Source organism: Pseudopipra pipra, chromosome 4 (genome assembly GCF_036250125.1).
Source record: "Pseudopipra pipra isolate bDixPip1 chromosome 4, bDixPip1.hap1, whole genome shotgun sequence".
NCBI classification, from domain to species: domain Eukaryota; kingdom Metazoa; phylum Chordata; class Aves; order Passeriformes; family Pipridae; genus Pseudopipra; species Pseudopipra pipra.
Genome location: NC_087552.1, coordinates 28,550,899 through 28,570,382, shown reverse-complemented (window position 1 = coordinate 28,570,382; position 19,484 = coordinate 28,550,899).

Sequence of the window (19,484 nt, the reverse complement as noted above, 5' to 3'; positions counted from 1 at the left end):
TTCTAATCTATATGCACCTGCCAGATGAATACATTTCAATCTGTTACTAAAGTGGTAAATATTATCCACATATGCACCCTATTTCTAATGAAGCTTTATTAATTTTTAATAAAATTCCTCTACATTCAATAAATTGAACATATGATTTCAACCTATTCTTCCATAAATATGTAGAATTTTGTTAAACAAATATGCATTGATTATTTTCTTCAGATATTAGATTCAGATTTTATTTCATGTTAATGTTGGAGGTACAAATCATTATTTCTGTTGGACTTACATTCTTAGCTACTCATCTATCATTATAAAACAAAATCCAGTAATGGTGGCATTTTTAACATCAATTATACAACTGTCCACTCAAAATTCCTGTTCCTACCAGGAGAAGCATGCATAGTCTTGCTTCAACTCCTTTTTAAAAAATCTTTAAGTCCTCTTCAATTCAAATTATTTTGTTCAACCACATACAGTATCTCAGAAAATCGGCATTAGTAAGTTTGATTAGGGTCAACTCTTGCCTTCCTCAAGGTTTTGAGGATTTTGGTGACTTGTGCCTATTCAGAAATGTTTTTAGCTCTTGTTAGAAAATTTACCATGACATCACGGTTTGCAGAATGAGTTTCTGCACTTACTTAGACATGCCTCAATAAGTGATAAGAAATCAGTTTGTATCATTCAGGAAATTAAACGATTCTCAGTTAGAATAAAGCAGTCCTCCCCAGCACCTCTAGGATGGCTGGTCTATATCATCCCCTTACTCATTATTTGAGCCTATAATAGATAAATAACAGACCATGAACTCCAACATCTGCACAATTCAACACATATGTTTTCTAGGATTCCCTTATAAAGATGATTCACATTCTAGGTTTTAAAGACAGTATTTGACATAACACTACCATCACCTCCCTGCTTCCATTTTTACTAATTAACATGACTTCATAAAGGTGATAAATGAAGCACATTCACTATTTGGGATGTGCTCCATGCTTTCTGTATGTGACTCTACATACCTTTCTGAATATATATCTGTCTGAAGTGACCACCTGCACATATATTCTTCAAAAGGCATTCACACGTCTAACTGTCATCTTGATTGCGCTTCCATCACCTTCGCAAGCCTTTACCATCATTTTTATTTGACACTTGCTATTAAGGTTTCCACTTCACCTAAACTGCAATTTGCCCCAAAAAAATGCAAGGGAAAGCCAGTGTGAAACAATCAGCCAAATAGTCAACACAAATCATCTACAGCTGAAGCCTATTAAACTGGTAAAGTCAGCATGAATAAGGAACTTCAAGATTTGAACACCTTTACCTCCTAGCTCTGCCAAGGAGACCTCCAGCAGAGTCTTAAGCAGAATAGACTATCATACCCATTATCTGCAAAAGTACAGTAATAAAGCTACTCCTACCTCTCAGCCTACAAGCAGCTTGGGAGCTCCTACATGAGGCAGTACAACATTCTCAGGGGGCATTTGGGCAAGTTCTGAGAGCAACAAAGCTCCACACATTGTGTGATACAGGAATTCACAGCGCTACAGCACCACCTCAGCATGGTGCTGGACCCACACTGATGTGGTCCCATACCTCGTTGACACAAAGAAGCTGCTCCCAGACAGCTCAGTCAGTTCTTGCTCAAGTCGGACAGTTGGAAAGTTTACTTATTTACAAGAACTGAGCAGACACAAACTTCTAGAAGTTGCATACAATAAATAACTAAATATGCAACTTTTAGGCTTTAAATAAGGGGATTTTCTGAATGAGCTTGAGACAGTATTACAAGATCTAGCAGATTTTTATTGATAGAAAGGGAGAAAAATTAACAAGGAAGTTTTTCGATGCTGTTTTGTTTATATTCAGTGTTAAGAAGCAGTTACACCATCTATTAAGGATGACCAGTTTCTTCCAGTCCTTCTACTCACACACTTACCTCCCATAGACAGGCAAGTAATTCCTTCAGCCACTGCTTATTTGCTTTGCTGGGAGAAGTAGTGATATAACCAAGTCTTCTTACAATTCCTCCCTTAATTTGGTAAGGGATTAATCACCAACAAGAATGATGTCAATGTCCATCTCTTCAGCGGATTCTGTTATCACTACAATACTTTACACAGCTAAATTCATGTGTGGTTCAACTCACACTTCACTTAAATATTCAGCTAATGAGACCTTTCCTTTGGATACTCCTTGCTGTAACAGCAGTCTTTCCAGATCACAGGAAACATCTGTAATCACTATTTAAATCTACAGTAGCCTTACTGATTGAATTTTTTAACCACCTACATCATTCCAACTGTTAGCAGTTACTTCCAAAGCAACTAAAAAGAAGTAAAAATAAGGTGAAATTTGGACATGCATTGAGACCCTTGCAAGATCACCCATATCTCTCTTCCTGCCAAGTCCCCCACTGCACATGTGTTGAACTGAACTTTGCTCAGAAAAGTAAGGTTCAAGCAATGACACTTGTTAATTAAGTCTGTAGTAAGAGCGTCTGTCTGAAAAATTCAGACTATGCCAGCACAGCTAGAAATATTTGGGCCTACACTTGGTATGCAGTCTTTGTCACACTCTGTGGTGGTACAACCACAGCTACCCCACGACACACACCCCTTTCCCTCCCCATCCCCGGCCACATCATGATTCTTTGAGCAACCTAAAATACTCATTCATTACACACTCTTTGAAGATGAAGCACAATGAGATTATTTAGCTGATTCAGTCACATTAAGTTCATGCTCAGAGGCCTTAGCAAGTAACATGCTCTCAATTCTCCATCATTTACAGCAACCAAAGGGAAGCATTTCAATACCTTTTCTGCAAAAGACATTGTCCACATTATTGAGGAACAAGATTATCCCTCAGAAATAGGTCTAGGACTTCTTGAAGTCAAATTTGAAAAAAAAAAGTTTACTGCTCTACATGACAGAACTTTGGTCACTACAAAACATCCAAGCAACATAGAACTGACCCCTAAAAGCCAGCATGACATTCTGACAGTGATGCATTGCTGTTCCTTATGTCAAGGGAGTGCACATCTCAACAGCTGGCTGATGCAGGAATTGGACACACATCCTTTTGCTGGAATACAACCATCTTACAGCCCTTGTCTTCATTCCAGCCTGTCAGGAGAATTTCTTCCACTGCACCCAAACATATTGCAAGTGTTTTGCCTGTTTGGGGAAACAGCAAGTTTTCATTTCCTCACAGAGTGCAAGAGGCAGCCCAGGGAATCTTCCTCACGCATGAAGCATTCATAGACAAAAATGTAATAACAAGCAAAGCTAGAAGACACTCAGTTAATAGATGTGATTTTTAAAAAGCTGACCTAACTTTATGGGACACTTTCCACTTTAAATATTCAGAATCAAGATTCCATGTAGAATTTTTTTCATAAATTTAGTTTGATATGTTTAAAACATAGTTTATGACAAGTCTATTATGAAAATGAAGAAAGCGCTTAAAAGTGTTTTTGAATATTGGAATGTAAATCTCAAAGCTTCTTATCTTAAAAAGTCAGTCTTTTTATGTGCATAAAATATAAAGGTTAAATATTTTCTAGAAAACAGAGGACAAATCCCAGTGTAATCTTTAGACAAAGTTATTTCAGATGTTTAAGGCCTGTAAAATTATAGTTGTGGCTGGTCCTAAACCTGAGGGTCTTTCAACATTTCCATTATAAAAGCAGTTTTTCAGGGGCCTATAACAACCAGAAAAATTTGATTTAAGATGCATCTTGGCATAAGAATGTTCAGACTGAAATGTACCAAAAAGTTGTGCCAACAAATACGGGGAAAATGCATTTTCCTATGGGCGTGGGGTGCAGGATTGATCTCGCTCTACAAAGATGCTATTTGCACTTTAAAAATTCATATCCATATCATTCACATATGTGGGATCAGTTTCAAGAGAATAGCAAACAACCTGCATTTCTACCTACCTGCCCTGTAAGTCTGCACTGGACAACTGAAGAAGAGCCCTTATTTCTACAGTAAAGGCATAGTCATGCAGAAACTCAAAAAATATTTTAACATGTTTAAAAGAATAACAATAAAAATGAACTAAAAAAAAAAAAAAAAAAAAAAAAAACACGCACCTCCTAAAGTCTGTTCCTAAAAGATTTTCCTAATATGTAATACTATTTTAAGGTAAAAAACTACATAAATACTGTACTAAATTCCCTACTACTTTTTGAACCTGGTATGGAAAAGAATAAGAGGACAGGCCACCCTGATGAGGCCTTCCTGCTGGTCTTGGGCAAAGGAATAAGGTAAATTTAGAAGCCGGATCCAGTCCTAAAAACTCTTTTCAACAACATGAGACTTTGGCAAGAGCAAAGGGAGAGGCTGGCTGGTTATTTTAGCCAATGCACATGTGCTACTGCCTGCAGCTCACAGCTGCTGAATTAGGCAGTGGGAGCAAGAAGACGTACAGGCAGGCATCTTTAAGCAGAAAAAGATACAAGCAGCAACGTTTGGATTCATATTTCAAATGCACCAAAGTCCAGCAGCTCTCCAATCCAGTGTTCCAGCAAGCAAGCACCACTCTGCTTTCACTGTGCCCAGCCACAAATTAAACATGAGAAGTGTTTGCCCACTTTGCAGTATGGCACCCTAGGAGACTACCAGCTAGGTTAGGATTAGGGCTACCACTGGCTCTGAAAGTCTAGGGGAAAGAGAAGCAGCTGTAAATACCCGCCTGTAATCTGACTATAGGAACAACTTGAGTACCAACTAAATCATATTAAAATCAGCAGGAGACCAGGACGAGAAGGGAGGGCTCAGCTCAACTATTTCATGCTGTTAAACTTTTGCCAGTTTCAAGCACCCTTTACAAACATCCATCTTTTCTTTCCCAGCAACAGCCCATTTATATTATATTTGTGGGTTCTGCTAAAAAGGAGGAGTGGGTCTGCCAAGAAGATTCCTGATCAGCGCTACGTGCCAAACACAAGTCATAAACAAAATTGTCTTATTCCACTGTTTCTTGACCTGTGCTCTAGTCAGCAACAGTCCCCCTAGCTAATGCTCACACACCTCAACCCTTACCTTGACAACAATCACATATGACATGAGTTTTCTTTCCCTCTGTCTCTGTCAGGAGGTTTCCATGACCTGAGATGTACTTGGGACATTGACAGGTGGCTTACCTCCCACCCCTTTATTTGTAGCCAGCAAAGGTATTTCAATAAAATGTAGAGACTCTGTACTATTCACAATTAGTATTTAGATCTCTGCCTTGTTGAGCTACATATCAATACTGAGGCATCTACTCACCAAGGAGTTCCTAGTCTTTTCCAGAAATTAGTATGTTGTCCCAGAAAGAAAAAAAAATAAGAATGCCTATTTGAAATGGTAACTCTAAATTCATTCATTTAGAATGAGATGCAAATCCAACTCAAAAGAGCAACTGAACTGGCTGAAGTCAAATGAAAACACAGCCCCAGATTTTGCTATGTTGTTTGGAGTTTTGAGGGTTTTCTTGTTGTTTGGGGTTTTTTTAGGGGGTTAAGTATGTGTTAATTTTTAGTAATATAATCAAAATGCCTCTTTTACACTTGTGAACAACTTAAAACCTAGTGGGCAGTCAAGACTCTTTTCACTTCAGTAGATAGCTGTCCAAATTCTGTTTTCCTCTTCCTCTCCCAGGTCCTTTTCACGATCACATTATTATGCTGTATCAGTTAACACAAATAGCACTACAGTAGCTAAGTCTCCAGTTATTTATCATATATCTCACTAACAAGAAAATTAAGATAAAATGTCATATATTTTACTAACAACAAATTTAAAATACCATCTCTGTCATTTTATATACTGAAATGCACATTTTATATGAAAAAGCCTACACCACTGCTGTACAAGTATACTGTAAGAGACCCATATGCCTACAGGAACTTGTAATCATGTACTGCACATAGTCAAGCATGAAGAAAGGCTTATATGCCTAAAAGTTTGTCTATTTTATCCTTCCATCACAACTTAGGTGCCTGACTGGCAGAAAAGGTACATTTGTTTGGGAGAGACAGCATACCACTACTGCATATAATCAAGTATAATTAGCAGCTCCTTGCTTCTCTATACTTTCCTTTAACAGCTGAATTTTTTTAAGGGTTAAGGTTCCTTCTTTAATTGAAAAAATGCCTTTCTGTTGCAAAAACAAACCATCTGGAGGTCTCTATATTTCTTGAAGCATCCTCTACACCTTCCCTATTAACTGACCTCAACTAATCAATACTCAATTTACAATTATTTTTCTTTTTGAGACATGCATGGGTACTATATGTCCACACAGTAGCAGTTGAATAAAACACAGGGGCATACTGAATCTACAAAGTCTTGAATTCTGTGAATCTTCAGAAATACAGGTAGAGTCATGACAAGCCATGCTCAAATAACACGGAACCTGAATATGGATGTATCCTTTGTGTGATTAAATACAGCTGTACTTGTAAAAGTAGCATCCTGAAAATACAATAGAATGAGATCAGAGAAAATATGGAGGAAGAACAGAAAGAGAAAAGGATTAGTAAGTCACAAAGAAAAGAGCATGGGGTCCAAAGAGAGTAAACACCAGCAGCAATATGGTGCCCTTAGACCTCTTAGAGGAATCATTGCATCAACTTCATGTTGAAAACCAAACCTGAAGGCAAACACACACACACCCCCAAGACAGAGTCTGGGAAGAAATGGAACAGGAGGGAGCAAGGAAACCAGTTATTCAGGGTTCACTCCATTTTGAGCAGCAAAATGACTGTTGTTTCTCTGAAACTGTTCATGCATTATAAAAGAAGTTTACATTCTTCTGTGGTAGAGGGCTACAAAGCACTTGTCTTCAAGTGTCAAATTATCAAAGTCTGAAGAAAAAAGTAGCCTCAAAAATCACCATGGACAAAGATGCTTGAGGACAGAACACACATGACGGCCTCACTGATCAAGAAGAGCCTCAGGATGTTCTGTGACAGGAAGTACAGAAGTCCAAGTGTCAAGGTTATCCAAAATGTTCAATTCCATATTTTGCAAGCCACAAACCATAAGGTCTTTACTGTAAATTACACATCCTTTTGGTATATTTTTACTTGAGATGCTGCTACATTCACAACTGATTTCACCATTACAGTTTGTGTGGGTACTCCTTGGGGGACTTTTGGTCAAAAGATGCTAGTCATCTTCTGATTAAAACTGCTCTATCTAAAGCTTTCAGAACATTTACAAATCATTTGCCTTTGACTGTATACACAGTGTGCATGTGCGTGTGTATATATGTATATACACACACACACACTTCCATGTTTTTATTTTGTACCTGGTGTCTGATAGGAATACTGTACTTTGAAACAAGTATTTACATCACAGTGCCTACTCAAAGTAGATAACTGGCTTTTACATAACATTTAGGTAGCATATGATAGTCAAACACTCAGTTTCCCATGCAAGTCCACAAGAAAATTTTGAGAACTCAAATTAGAGGTATACATACCTGTGCTAAAGAAACCTTAAAGGCTTAAGTAAACCATTACCATCATCAAAATTGTAGTATTCCTGAAAAACTTCATCTTTATTCAGAATCATAAGTTTAGTAGAAGATACTTTTAATACAGTCAGTACACATTCACCTAATATGTTAAGATACACAGCTGTATACAACACCACCAAAATTAAAACAGGACAGAATGGAGAGGTACCAAGAAGTTAAACTGTGTTTGACCAATTTTCACTTTAGTTTCCACTAGATTCTAACTATGAGAACAACTGAAAATTCAAAACAAAACCATTTTTCAAGTAAAGCCACAGTAAATTTTTTCAAAATACTTCCAGTATTCTTGGCTGCAAAATCTCTTCTGAGCAAAAGACTGACTAAAAGTGAACCAGAAAAGCAAATTATAAATATACCTGGTAGGATACCAGATTAAAGGAACTGCACTTTCTTTTGCTGGGAATTACCCAGAGTAGCATGCATCCTTGTTTTACTTTTGGCCTGAGTCCCTCCACTAGCCTGCGTTGCAAACCCTTTTTTTCATTCAAAATCTTAACACATTTTAAGCAGATGTATCACCAAATGTATTACATGCCAATCTGTTTATCATTAAAATGAAAAATCAATATGTCCAATTCAAGCGTAAACAGGAGTTGAACGTTCAAGCTGTCATTGAAGATGACATATAATTATAGAATATGATTTGTACTTAGCAAATCATTATTTCCTGAAAAGGACAGCAAACAGTAGCAAAAAAAAACTTTTCACAGCAAGTCAGTATAGTGCCACTTATAGCCAGGGAATTATTTTTATGAATGCAGAAAGATACCAATGCAGCCAAAAGGAGCAATGAGAAAACAATCACTGCTAAATTTAATCATTATGTGTGTTTAGCTGATGAGAGAACATGTAGCTTTATGTTACTGGGCTGAGTCCAGATTTTTATTTAAAACAGGAGTACTGAAAATAAGAACTTCGAAAAATACTACGAGGTTTCTGTTCTGGACCATTAATTTTTCAGTCAAATCAAACTATCATTTAATTGAATCCTGATGCTAGAACTTGGATTCTACATGAAAAATTTGAAACTAAAGCACATAGAATAATTTGTTATGTTGAGCTATTCAGTCCAATATGTCTAGGAAAAAAAAAGTAAGACAAACTCAAAATAAAATAAGTCTACTTTCTGTGATGACACAGAACTAATAACAAAAGGAAACAAAACTTTTTCCTGGCCAAGAAGCTAAATCACTAACTACCATTTCTTTCTAGCAGATGGTTAATTTAAAAACACACTTGTAAAATGACAGAAAATACTCAGGAGGAACACAACGTCTCTCCGTACTACTTGCAAGAAAAGAAGTTTCAAAGGCAGCTAGCAATTTTAGGAATCCTCTTCAAGCCAGTACATAAAAAAGCTTGGCTCTCAGGAGGAGCGGAGAAGAATTTCTGAACAAAGAAAGCTATCTCTAAAACTGTCAAATCAAATATTTAAAAAGTATGAGGATAGAGCAAGGGGCCACTTCACTGCCATATTCTTAATTTGATAGCAAAAAGAGAATTTCACTTCAGAAAAGGAAACAGTAGTTCTTCCCCTCTGGTTTTGAATTACAAGTTACGGAACCCTTCAAACCTGGCACCTTTGGGGCTTCAATTAACATTTTGCTCCTTCTTGTGCATCTCATGATTCTGATTCTTTCCCACTACAGAGTCACTAGTTAGCACCAGCTGCATAACGAAAGAAAAATAGTCCCTCCATGTCATTCAGCTAACCAGCTGTGAACTTTTTCAGACAGACAAGAACATGCTGAAAGTACCTGGCAGGCTTCAGCTGGGGAGCTGAAAGTATCCTGGTTCTGCTGAACAGTTGACAGCTTCTATTTGCACGTGAACCAAAGCATCTCAGTCTTAAAATAGCCTTGGTGCACCAGAAACCATCTAAGATTTCAAGCAACGATAGAGAAGTCAGTATGCTGCTAGGTCATAACCATTAACAAAAACCCCACATCCCCATTTATTCTTCCTAATATCAGTCCTATAGAATAGGAAGAAAGGTAAGGGGATATAAGGTGAGAGAGAAGAAGGAAAAAAAACCCTAGCTTTCTAATTACAGTTTAATCATTTGTATCCTTTTCCAGTTAGAGAGTTCAGAGCTGCAGACTATCCAAAAAAATCAGCATTTTTATTTTGCAAATAGAAGAAAATATCAGGCTCCTTTCCATGTAACAGTCAGGTCGGATAACAAATTAAAAGTAGCATCGTTATCCTAATTAGATGATCACGAAGACTAAGTTTTATAATGGTACCACTCCACACTATCTTTATTTCATTGACACTAATGAGAATATCAAACACCACATCTACAGATTGTACCAGAAATATCACATGTTAAACACCTGAGCACTAATTTTGGCATATCTAAACCTACTCTTGTTATTACATGTCCCTTCTTCCCCTCACGTCAAACTTTTTACAGAATTGAAGGGGGCATTCTAATATCTAAATTAGACGCACATTTAACAAACCCCAATCAAAGATGCAACAGCAGATACTAAATTGATATTCTAGCCTATATGCCAAACAAAATTATTTTCAAATAGTATGTGTTGAATTAGCACAACCAGTTCCTTTTATTTAGCAAGAACACACAGACATGCTTTAACCTGAAAAAGCATTTCTACATATTTGAACAGAAGTTATTGTATAATATAACTGCTCAATCATTTAGAATTCCAAGGTTTGCTAATAATCTTTTAAATGCAAACCTGTGAATACAAATTTAAAATTCCCTAATACACTAAAATTCATATTCACTTTGTCAAAAAATAACATCTCCCATGTTACTGCTAAAACTAGTCCTGTCTAGCCTTTAGGAAGAGAACGGCGAGGAGTTTGATATATTTAAGATAGGAATAAAATAAGAAAGAATAAAAGCTATTTTTTCTGTTACTTCCTTTGTTATAAAAATAGAGCATTATTCTCTTGTGTATGCATTTATACATATTCAACATATTAACACTATTAAGTGGGAAATATAGCAAGCTGAATGCACTCAGTACCACAACAGAAAACCCAATAATAAAGCCAGAAAGGAGGAGTAAAGGAAAGGAAGAAAGAAAACCTAATTTACCTTTCTTTCTTGGGAGGAAAAAGAAAAAAAAAAATCAAGAAGAACAAAGAGTTGTTGTATTAGTGAGCAGAAAAAAAGACACCCTAAAGCCCCCAGGCATCACCTTCCTTTGAAAATTTTGTGCCAAGTAGAGAGCTACAGAAACGGTAGCACAAAACAGGAAACCCAGCATTTCAGATCTCCAAGAAATTGTCAGATCTAAAAGGAGTCATGAGAAGTTTTGCGCTCAGTAGAAATATTTGTTAGATAAGACCAGTCCACAGGCTTTTACCTGGCACATCAGCCTAGTCCACTCCTTAAACACACTTCCTAGCTCCCATTCTTTCATATTAGCCAGTCAGAAAATATAGTTAATATCCCACCAGCAAGGATAGGCTGGTCTCCTCCAGCTTGTACAATGCAGTTTCTAGAAGACATGAACTAGCTTGATCACCTACACAATGAAGCCACCTGAGAGACAGAAAAATAGGCTAAGACATCAACTCTATGGATTTAAGGTATCCACAGCATACCTTCTTGAACTGAGTTACTTATCTTTAAAGACCTTTTCTGGATATGAACTCAAAGCTTAATTCTGCCCATTAATAGGAATTATTTAGAATTGTAAGTAATTAAACATTACCTCAGTGGAAGAGAAAAAATTTCGAGCAAATATCAAACCCATCAGAAGAGACAGGAGTATCAGATTTTTCTAGCAAACATATTACATACCCATACATGTGCGCACTTAGGCTAACCTCAGGGACAGGAAAGAGATAGGGATTGAGGATTGCTAAAACCTCTGCAATATATTTTTGGGATGGAGCAAAGATTCTCTAAGCCTTCAGCTTCCCAAGACGAACAGCCTCTGAATCCCAACAAAAATAGTCCTCCTAGAGCTGGTATTTAAAGTGCCAACACCTGATTGGGGTTAACAGGTGTTAGGAGTTATGGAAATGGTGCTGTTGATTGCTGCTCTGTGTGTTTTCCTCTTGCACTCACACTTTCCTCTCACTGTCTATCATAAGACCAGTATTTTTGGTTACCTGTAACAATGCTAAATTTTACCTGGGAAGGCAGTAGTTTTCGGTGTTGAAGAAGCATTCTAGAAAAAAAGTCAACCTTCAATAAGCCAGTAACTTATCAAAAGAAGAGAAAGAGAAAATGTTTTTCTCTCTTAAAAAAAATTACATGTTAAAAAAAATAAGTCTCTAAGCAGTAACACCTAGCATAAGGGGGAAGGTAAGGTTCTGCATGGGGGTCAGTTTTCTGTATCTCTATGAAAATGCATAAGGCTGAATTCTAATCCTTATGTAAACATCTCCAGAATGGAAACCTGGAGTAAATGTGCAAGACCAAAAATCTGGAAAGCTGGTATAAGAGAGAGAGACCAGAGAAACAAGGAAAGAATCTCAAAAAGTGAGTCCATTGGCAGAGTGATGGGATAGGAAGATCACAATCAACTCTGTAGTTCATTCTTCCAAGGACAAAAAAACCCTTCAGGAATGCCTACAAGATATGAAGATGCCTTCCTCTTGTATTATCATATCACCTGCAAATACAGGATTACTTATTGCTTGTACCTTAGCTCAGCAGGAGTGACAAACAGCCTGAAAGTGGAACGCGTTGTGTTTCATTGTGCTTCAGCAGATTAGGAAAACCCACAAACAGGTTTTCTAAAGAAACAGCCTGTCATTTGATACAGACTGGGCAGCTGCAGCCTCTGCTGCACGTGAATTGACATTGACTGGCCTTTTTGGGTACCAGGCAGGGATGGAGTTTGGTAGGCAGTGATGCTGCCTCCTATCATGCCCATTTCTGTGCCCATTGTTGAAATTTTAGCCTTTCCAGGCACTACAAATATCCCTACCTGCCTGTTCACAGGAAAACTTTTGCCATAGCAGCAGCTGTGAGTCTGCTTTAGTATCTGGAAATCTTTTTCTCTCACCCCCCTGTCTGTGAAGTGCTAAGAAGGAGCCCAGCTGTTCAGTGTTGCATTGCTGATTTCTTTGAAACGGCCTGGAGAAGCAACAAGTGGGCTGCCTTCATTTTCTGTTGGAGAAGAGGAGCCTTCATAACTGAAAAAAAAAAAAAAAAAAGAAAATCAGCTTAAGACTTTTCATTGATCCTCTGCCCTGTGTGAACTGAAGAATCTTAAAATCTTCACACTCACCATATTTTGAGCCTCTCTCTGCTGTCTTGCAGGTCACAGATCTGCAGAGGGTGTGTCTCTGCCTATTACTCATTGCAGGGCTATACATGAGGCAAAGCCCATATTTCAGGCTTCTCATCTTTTTGCAGAGACAGTGCAGTCTGCTACTGAGCACACTCAGAAGAGATCTTATCGTGCCTTTTAAAAAGACTTTTCTCCCAAACCAAGCAAAGTGGGAGTGGCTAATGTCATCTATTTTCATGCCATGTTTTATAGCTCAAACATCAGATCATTCCTGCTGTAATGCAGTGTAAAGTGTGTTTGGAGGGAATGAAAACAAAGCAAAAAATTTGGTGGGTTTTTTTCTGCTTGCATATCAAAAGCCTTACATGCCATACTTTCACCACAAAGCAAATGTTTGTGCTAAGTAAACTCCCAACAATTGAGATTATAATGAAAGCAGAACAGCAATTTTTGTTGACCTACAGCTCACTTATAATCACAGGTATATTCAGTAGCTTTTAAGATCTGAGAAGACAGAAATAACTCCCTGGCTATTCTCATAATGTTGTGTTTTCTGAACCTCCCTTCTTTAATTTGGGCTTTCGTTTCATGGCAAGGTAACTGCCACAAAGTTTTCATGGCCACTTGTGTTCCCACTGCTCTGAGGCAAAAAGAAAATGACTTAAAGACAAATAGGCTGTGTGAAAATGTTTGATCTCAAAAATCAGGAGGGAAAACAATACCCAAAATATGCTATAGCTGCTCAGTAACAGGCAGAGACAGAGAAATCAGCTACAGAAAGATCTGTCTCCAGCAGTTTTTTTGTCTGCCGAATTTAAAAGGTCTTTTTCTTTTCTCCCTAAAGTTTACATGGGGAATACATTCTTTTAAATAGCATGATGCTAAACAGAGAAAGGCAGCGTGATTCTTATCCTCAGAAACAGTGGTATAAGTAAACCTTAGCCAGGATGGCAAAAGCCTCTTGTAGAGGCTTTTCTTCCAGTAGAGAGCAGACGGAAAAAAAGTGAGACAAGCAGGTGTGGAAACAGTTCGGTCGCGAGATCAATGGCTGTAGATACCATGAGCAACTCCATAAACACATGTTCCATGATAGTTCATGGAGCATCACTACTTAGGCTCAACGGTGCAGGGATGACCCAGCTGAACGGAGAACTAGTTTATGTGGCATGCTGTCCTCACAAGTTTGTATCAACACCATCAGCAAAAGCAGCTGGAAAGGAGATTGCCTTTCACTGCACCAAGCTGTCCTTGTGCTCAGCAGGGTGGTATAACACTGGCAGAACCAGCAGGTACATTGCTCTCCTGCAAAGCAAGGTTCCTTAAAGCAAAGAAATGTGGAAGATAAACCTGCTCGCAGGCCCTCCTCTTCTGCTTTCTTGTCTACTGGAGCAGTTTGAACACACTCACTATTCCCAAAATGAAATATTAAGAATATCTTACCTTTTCTTCTCAAGTCTGATCTCAAAGCCAGTGTTTCTTTTACCTGTGTTTCTGTAATTAAGAGACTCCTACAGTGTACCCATAAATTTGTCTTTTAGTTTAAGGTTTGGAGTCTGTGGAGTTTTTTATCCTGGCAATCTTTCCAACTATTCTGCATTTTATTATACCCACATTCTGTTTCCAAACACTTTTTGGTAAGCCGTCCAAACATGCCTGAAAATATGGCTTTAGGTGATTGCCACAATATCATCAAGAGACATTTTATCTAACCTATCCCATTAAGCCAACCATAAATTTGAATAGCAGATCACATCATAAATTCCATTAGGACAAATATTTTTCTGAAAGCATTCAACATCTTCTCTGATGGAATAGTGAAAGGAAAAAAAATATAAAGTAGGGAAGCAGCCCTCAGCTGGTGAAGAAAATTTAGCATTACGTTTCCAAGTGAAATACTTCTTAAATGCAGTGTTTAATAAGGATCCAGCACTTGGACACAGTGTATTACAGTGAGTAAGAGAGCTTGGCCACAGTCCCAGACGGAGAGCGACCCACCGGGTGTTGCCGTCTTTGCCCTTCCTTGAGCGATTTCCCCAAATGCCGCTTAATACTTTAACCTTTCTAAAGCATGGAGACTTTCCAAAGGCTGGGACATGGCCTGACCAGCCATTCCAGCAGCCGCTGTGGGTTGGTGGGAGTGCTGCCAAGGGGCTGGAGCCAGGGCAGCAAGGCCTTCCCAGTGGGTCTGGGAGATTGGGGCTGGAGCATTCCCTCCCTGCCACAGGGGCTACCAGGCTGTCCCAACTAAACAGCTGGGCTGCTATTAAGCTCTGTTTCCCTTGCTTTCAGCCAGCTCCTTGGGCACTGAACCCTGTCTTGACTCTGGTCATATCCCATCTCCTCACACCATAGAGGAAGGCAGCGGCAGGTGTCCCTTCCAACACAGGAGTGGGGCTTCCCTGTACTAGGCAGAATTTTCCCCTCCTTCTCCCCACCCCACTGTTAGCAGGGATGGGGGGTTGTGATACCCTGCAGTCCTGGATGGGTGTGCACATGTCCCAGCGATGGACCAGGAGGCACAGTAGTGGCAACCATGAGCCTCCAGGGCCGTGGGCCTGCTCAAGCCAGCTCCAAAAGCCAGGTAGTGCGACAGTCATGCCACGAGCCATAACCTGACTGTTACATCACAAAATGTGACATCAGAACTTCAAAGCACGCTCAACACACCTTCCCAAATATTCTTACCAAAAAAACCTGGCAGCCAGGATGGAAAATATGCTCCAGGGGCATCCATGGTGAGGGGGGAGCAAGTGCCCCGAGGGACCACAGCCATGGATGACTTGCACCAGGGCAGCGACAGCCCAGAGAAAGCAGAAAGGAGATAGAATGGTTTGCTGTAAGGAATGATATGAGATCAGACACAGGCAGATACTTTCAGTGTTCATCTACCTTTCCAGTTCAGCAAAGATACCAAAACCCAGGAATGGATCAGTTGTAAGTCATCACACCAAATGACCATGAAATTATGTGTGAGAGGAGAGGAAAGCCCAAGTAATAATGCATGTTTACCTCATCTACTTCAATAATCTTCACCACAACTACGTCGTGCCCAAAGTAAGAAAAAGTACTGTTTTGTAACAAAACCCACAATATACAGATAAATTAGGGTCAACATTTCTCCCCTTTCTCCTTCAGAAACATTCAAAGGCCACAGCCAGAGACCATGCACCTTAAGTGGAGCATTTTGGAGCTTGAGGAATGGACTGGCAGCAACAAAGGCAAGTGAGACACGGGAGAAGCAGTCGCTTGATGAGCATGACAGAGGCTCCCTGAAGAGGGTGAGCGCAAACACTGCCAGTAGTCATGGCATGAGGGGTGGGTCCCTCCATGCTGTGACGGACAGGAGGTGTGACACCTTGCCTGCTTTCCAGATGAAAGTGGCAGGGAGGCTGTGACACACTAACACTGGCAGCACTGTTGTGCTGCAGTACCTGTTTTTTGAAAAATGTGACATCCCCTTCAGCCTACACCTGCAGCATTTACCAGAAGGTCTAATTTTACCAAGTATGAATGAAAACGAATTAGGCAGCTACACAAAGATCCTGGGTTTCCATAAGCTTTGGAAAAGGTTTCCAAAACAACATAGAGAGCTGTGTCAAAAAACCTCCAAGCGGCTCCTCTTCTAGGATTTCTCTACTAAACTCCTAATCTTCCGAATTTGATTCCAGCTCCTGTAAGATAACAAGGGGTGGTTTCATTCATTCCCTCTGCTACAACATGACACTTCTGAGAAGGAAGTTCAATGACAGTTTTGCAAAGTGTCAGACATGTAGGGAGAAGATAGACATGTTAAGTATACTGTACTGGACATGGGATGTGAGCAAGCTGTGGGTGGAAAAGTTCTGTCACAAATGACTGAAGCCATACAATGAGGCTTGAAAATGAATGCTAGGCTGTCTAATCCACATTGATAGGTGGTGCCACCCTACAAAACAGACTTGTGAGGAACTGAGGCTCAACAGAGGGTATAGGACTCAGGTATAACTAGACAGTCCTGGTTGCCATAGCTGAGCAGCTGACCCACTGGAAATAGGAAAGGGATGGCACACACAGAAAAGAGGGACATCATCAGCCCTGCTTTATGGGGAGATGTGATCTGGTAGAACTGGCATTTACTTGGAAAGGAGAATGCCCCTTCAAAGATAACAAGGGTACAAAATACTAAGTGAAAGCCTGCTGAGCTTTCACAGCCTGGATCCAGCCACTGCTGGGAGGCGGACAGAATAAGAGATGCCAAAATAACTGCTAATCCTATCCCTCAGCTTTCTGATACTAAAATAAAGAGCAACTACACATGGGAGGGGTGGTGTATGCGTGTAAAAAAAAAAACGAGAAAGAAAAAAGTGTGGTGGGGAAGATGATGTTTATAAAAGATGGGGTTTGCTTTGTCCTGCAGAAACAGAAGCCAGAGCAGGAAGAAGGAATGTGCATGTGTGTGCACACCATGTGGGACAAAGGCAGTGTATTTCTCTTCAGCCAAGTGCACTGCTGTCATCTGTCAGCATTGTATGCCTGTGTACAAGCAACACCAAACACTATTTGCCTTTCAGTGCCTTCGACAATACGTCTTTCATGTTGATTTCATCATCTGAATTTTCCTTTTGGTTCCCCTGCTCAACGTGTATACATCTAGTTTTGATGACACACAAACAGCTGGCTGCAGACAAGTCACAGGCTTGCATGTCTGGCCGAGTGTAACACACGCACATGCACACACACACACCCCTTGTCCTGACCTCCTTCCCCTTCTCCTCTGAGATCTGCTGCATTTGAAGCGTTTTCTTTAGCAACTCCCCTCCCAGGCTCGTCTCACCGACCCGCGGAGGGCTGCTCCCCAGAATTGCTTTCGGTCCGGGTGAAGGAAAGGGGGGCTTCGAGGGGCTTCGGCTCAGACTTGGCCGCCGGGCGGGAGCGTGGTTTCACGGCGCTGGCCCCTGAGGCTGCTCCACGCCCGCGGGCTCGCCGGGTCGCTGCGCCGGGGGACCGAAAGCTCGGGACTGCGGGGAGCGGAGGCTTGGGCGTGCGGGGATGGAGGGGTCTAGATGCGGGGCTGCGGTTACAGTGGTAGGAGAGTTTCTGAGTGGTTAAAAAAGTTCGGATAAGCAAACTCTGTTGCTGTTAAATATTCCCGCTCCCTCCCCTTTTCTTGCCCCCCTAACCTTCCCATCTTCCCCCTCCCTCCTTTTTTTTTTTTTTTTTTAAATTTTATTTTATTTTATTTTTAAGGCAGTTGATGTGGTAATTAAGAATTTGGTGAGAGCCCGGTCAGGTCACCTCGTATCTCAGATCAGAGCCCCATCAGAAATTCTTTCAAGTGTCCTTCTGCGTCGCCAAAGATGACAACAGCAAATCAATAAGTGCTTGAAATGAAAGGGGTTGCTGGCTAGCCCCCGAGGCTACAGATTTTCGCACCGCCGGTCTTTTTTTTCCCTCTTTCTTTCTTTCTTTTTTTTTTTTTTCCCCCTGCACTTCTCGCATTCCTTTGCACTGCCTCTCCTAAGAAGAGCTACCTTTTTATCCCTAGTCTCATGACGAAGGTAAGTGCCCTGTTAGCATCTCTTTGGCAGGACGGGCTTCGCCGGCTCTGGCTGCGCTTCCCTGCTCCCAGAAGCCGGTCGGTGCCGGGAAGGTGGGAGCCGAGAGCGGCCCCGGCCGCGAGCATCCCACCCGCCCGGGGAGCGGCGACCGCAGACTCGGAGCAAAGCGACAGATATTTGCGCTGCTTCTTCTTTTTATTTCCTTTAAAAATAAATTAAAAAGAGAAAGAGGGAGAGAGAGAAAGAAAGAGACAGAGAAAGAGAGACAGAAAATTTTAAAAAAGTAATAGAAAAGGGGTAAGGAATCAAAGCAAAGGAAAATAAATATGGGAATCACTGTGTGAAGCTTATGTTATTCTGTGTTAACAGAGAGCGCTTCGCTCCGTTTCGCACCGTCATCCCTACACCTAGTATGTCCCGATTAACAATCTTCCTAACGAACGATGTACTCGGGACGTTTTAATTAGGCAATTCATTAGTAAATCAATACAGACATTTATATTTTCTTTCAGATCAAGTGGTTAAGCGCTAATTTCTAAATGATTATAAAACACTGGAATTCGCGAGGCATAATAATTTTAATTTATATGCAAATCAAATGGCCCGTTTGAAATGCTTATTTTTTTTTAACAATTACTGTATTGTAGCATCGGGGACGAACCGCCTGAATGAGCAATTTGAAACCAGATCTGGACAGGAAGAAAATATTCGAGCAGCCCAACAAATCAATAATGTTTGAGTGTGTTAAACATAGCCAGCTATAGGTATTTACATACTCGTTTGCTGACAGATAAGGAGCTCAGAGAGGTGGGAGGAGAAGCTGGGGGGAGACGAGAGGGTTTGCTTGCGAGGGCTGAGATCATAATCCGGGAATGAAGAAAGTAAATGATCGTGAATTGCCCCACCGCGCACTTTGCAGGATAACTCCCGTTTCCGCCGGTCCCCCAACGCTGGCGGCCTGTGCCAGACGCTGAGGGCTGCCCGGAACACGGCTGGGCTCTGCATTGGGTCATCGCTACATACGCTTTGAGGATTTTTTGTCGGTTTTTTCTCTTCCCCCGTCCCTGGGCAAAACCCTCCCCGGCCGGCAGCGGGGAAGCAGCCCGGGCCCTCCTTCTCCTCACCCACGCTGTGACCCGGGATCACCTAGTGAGAAGCCCCGCGGCTCCCGCCGCCATCGGGAGCA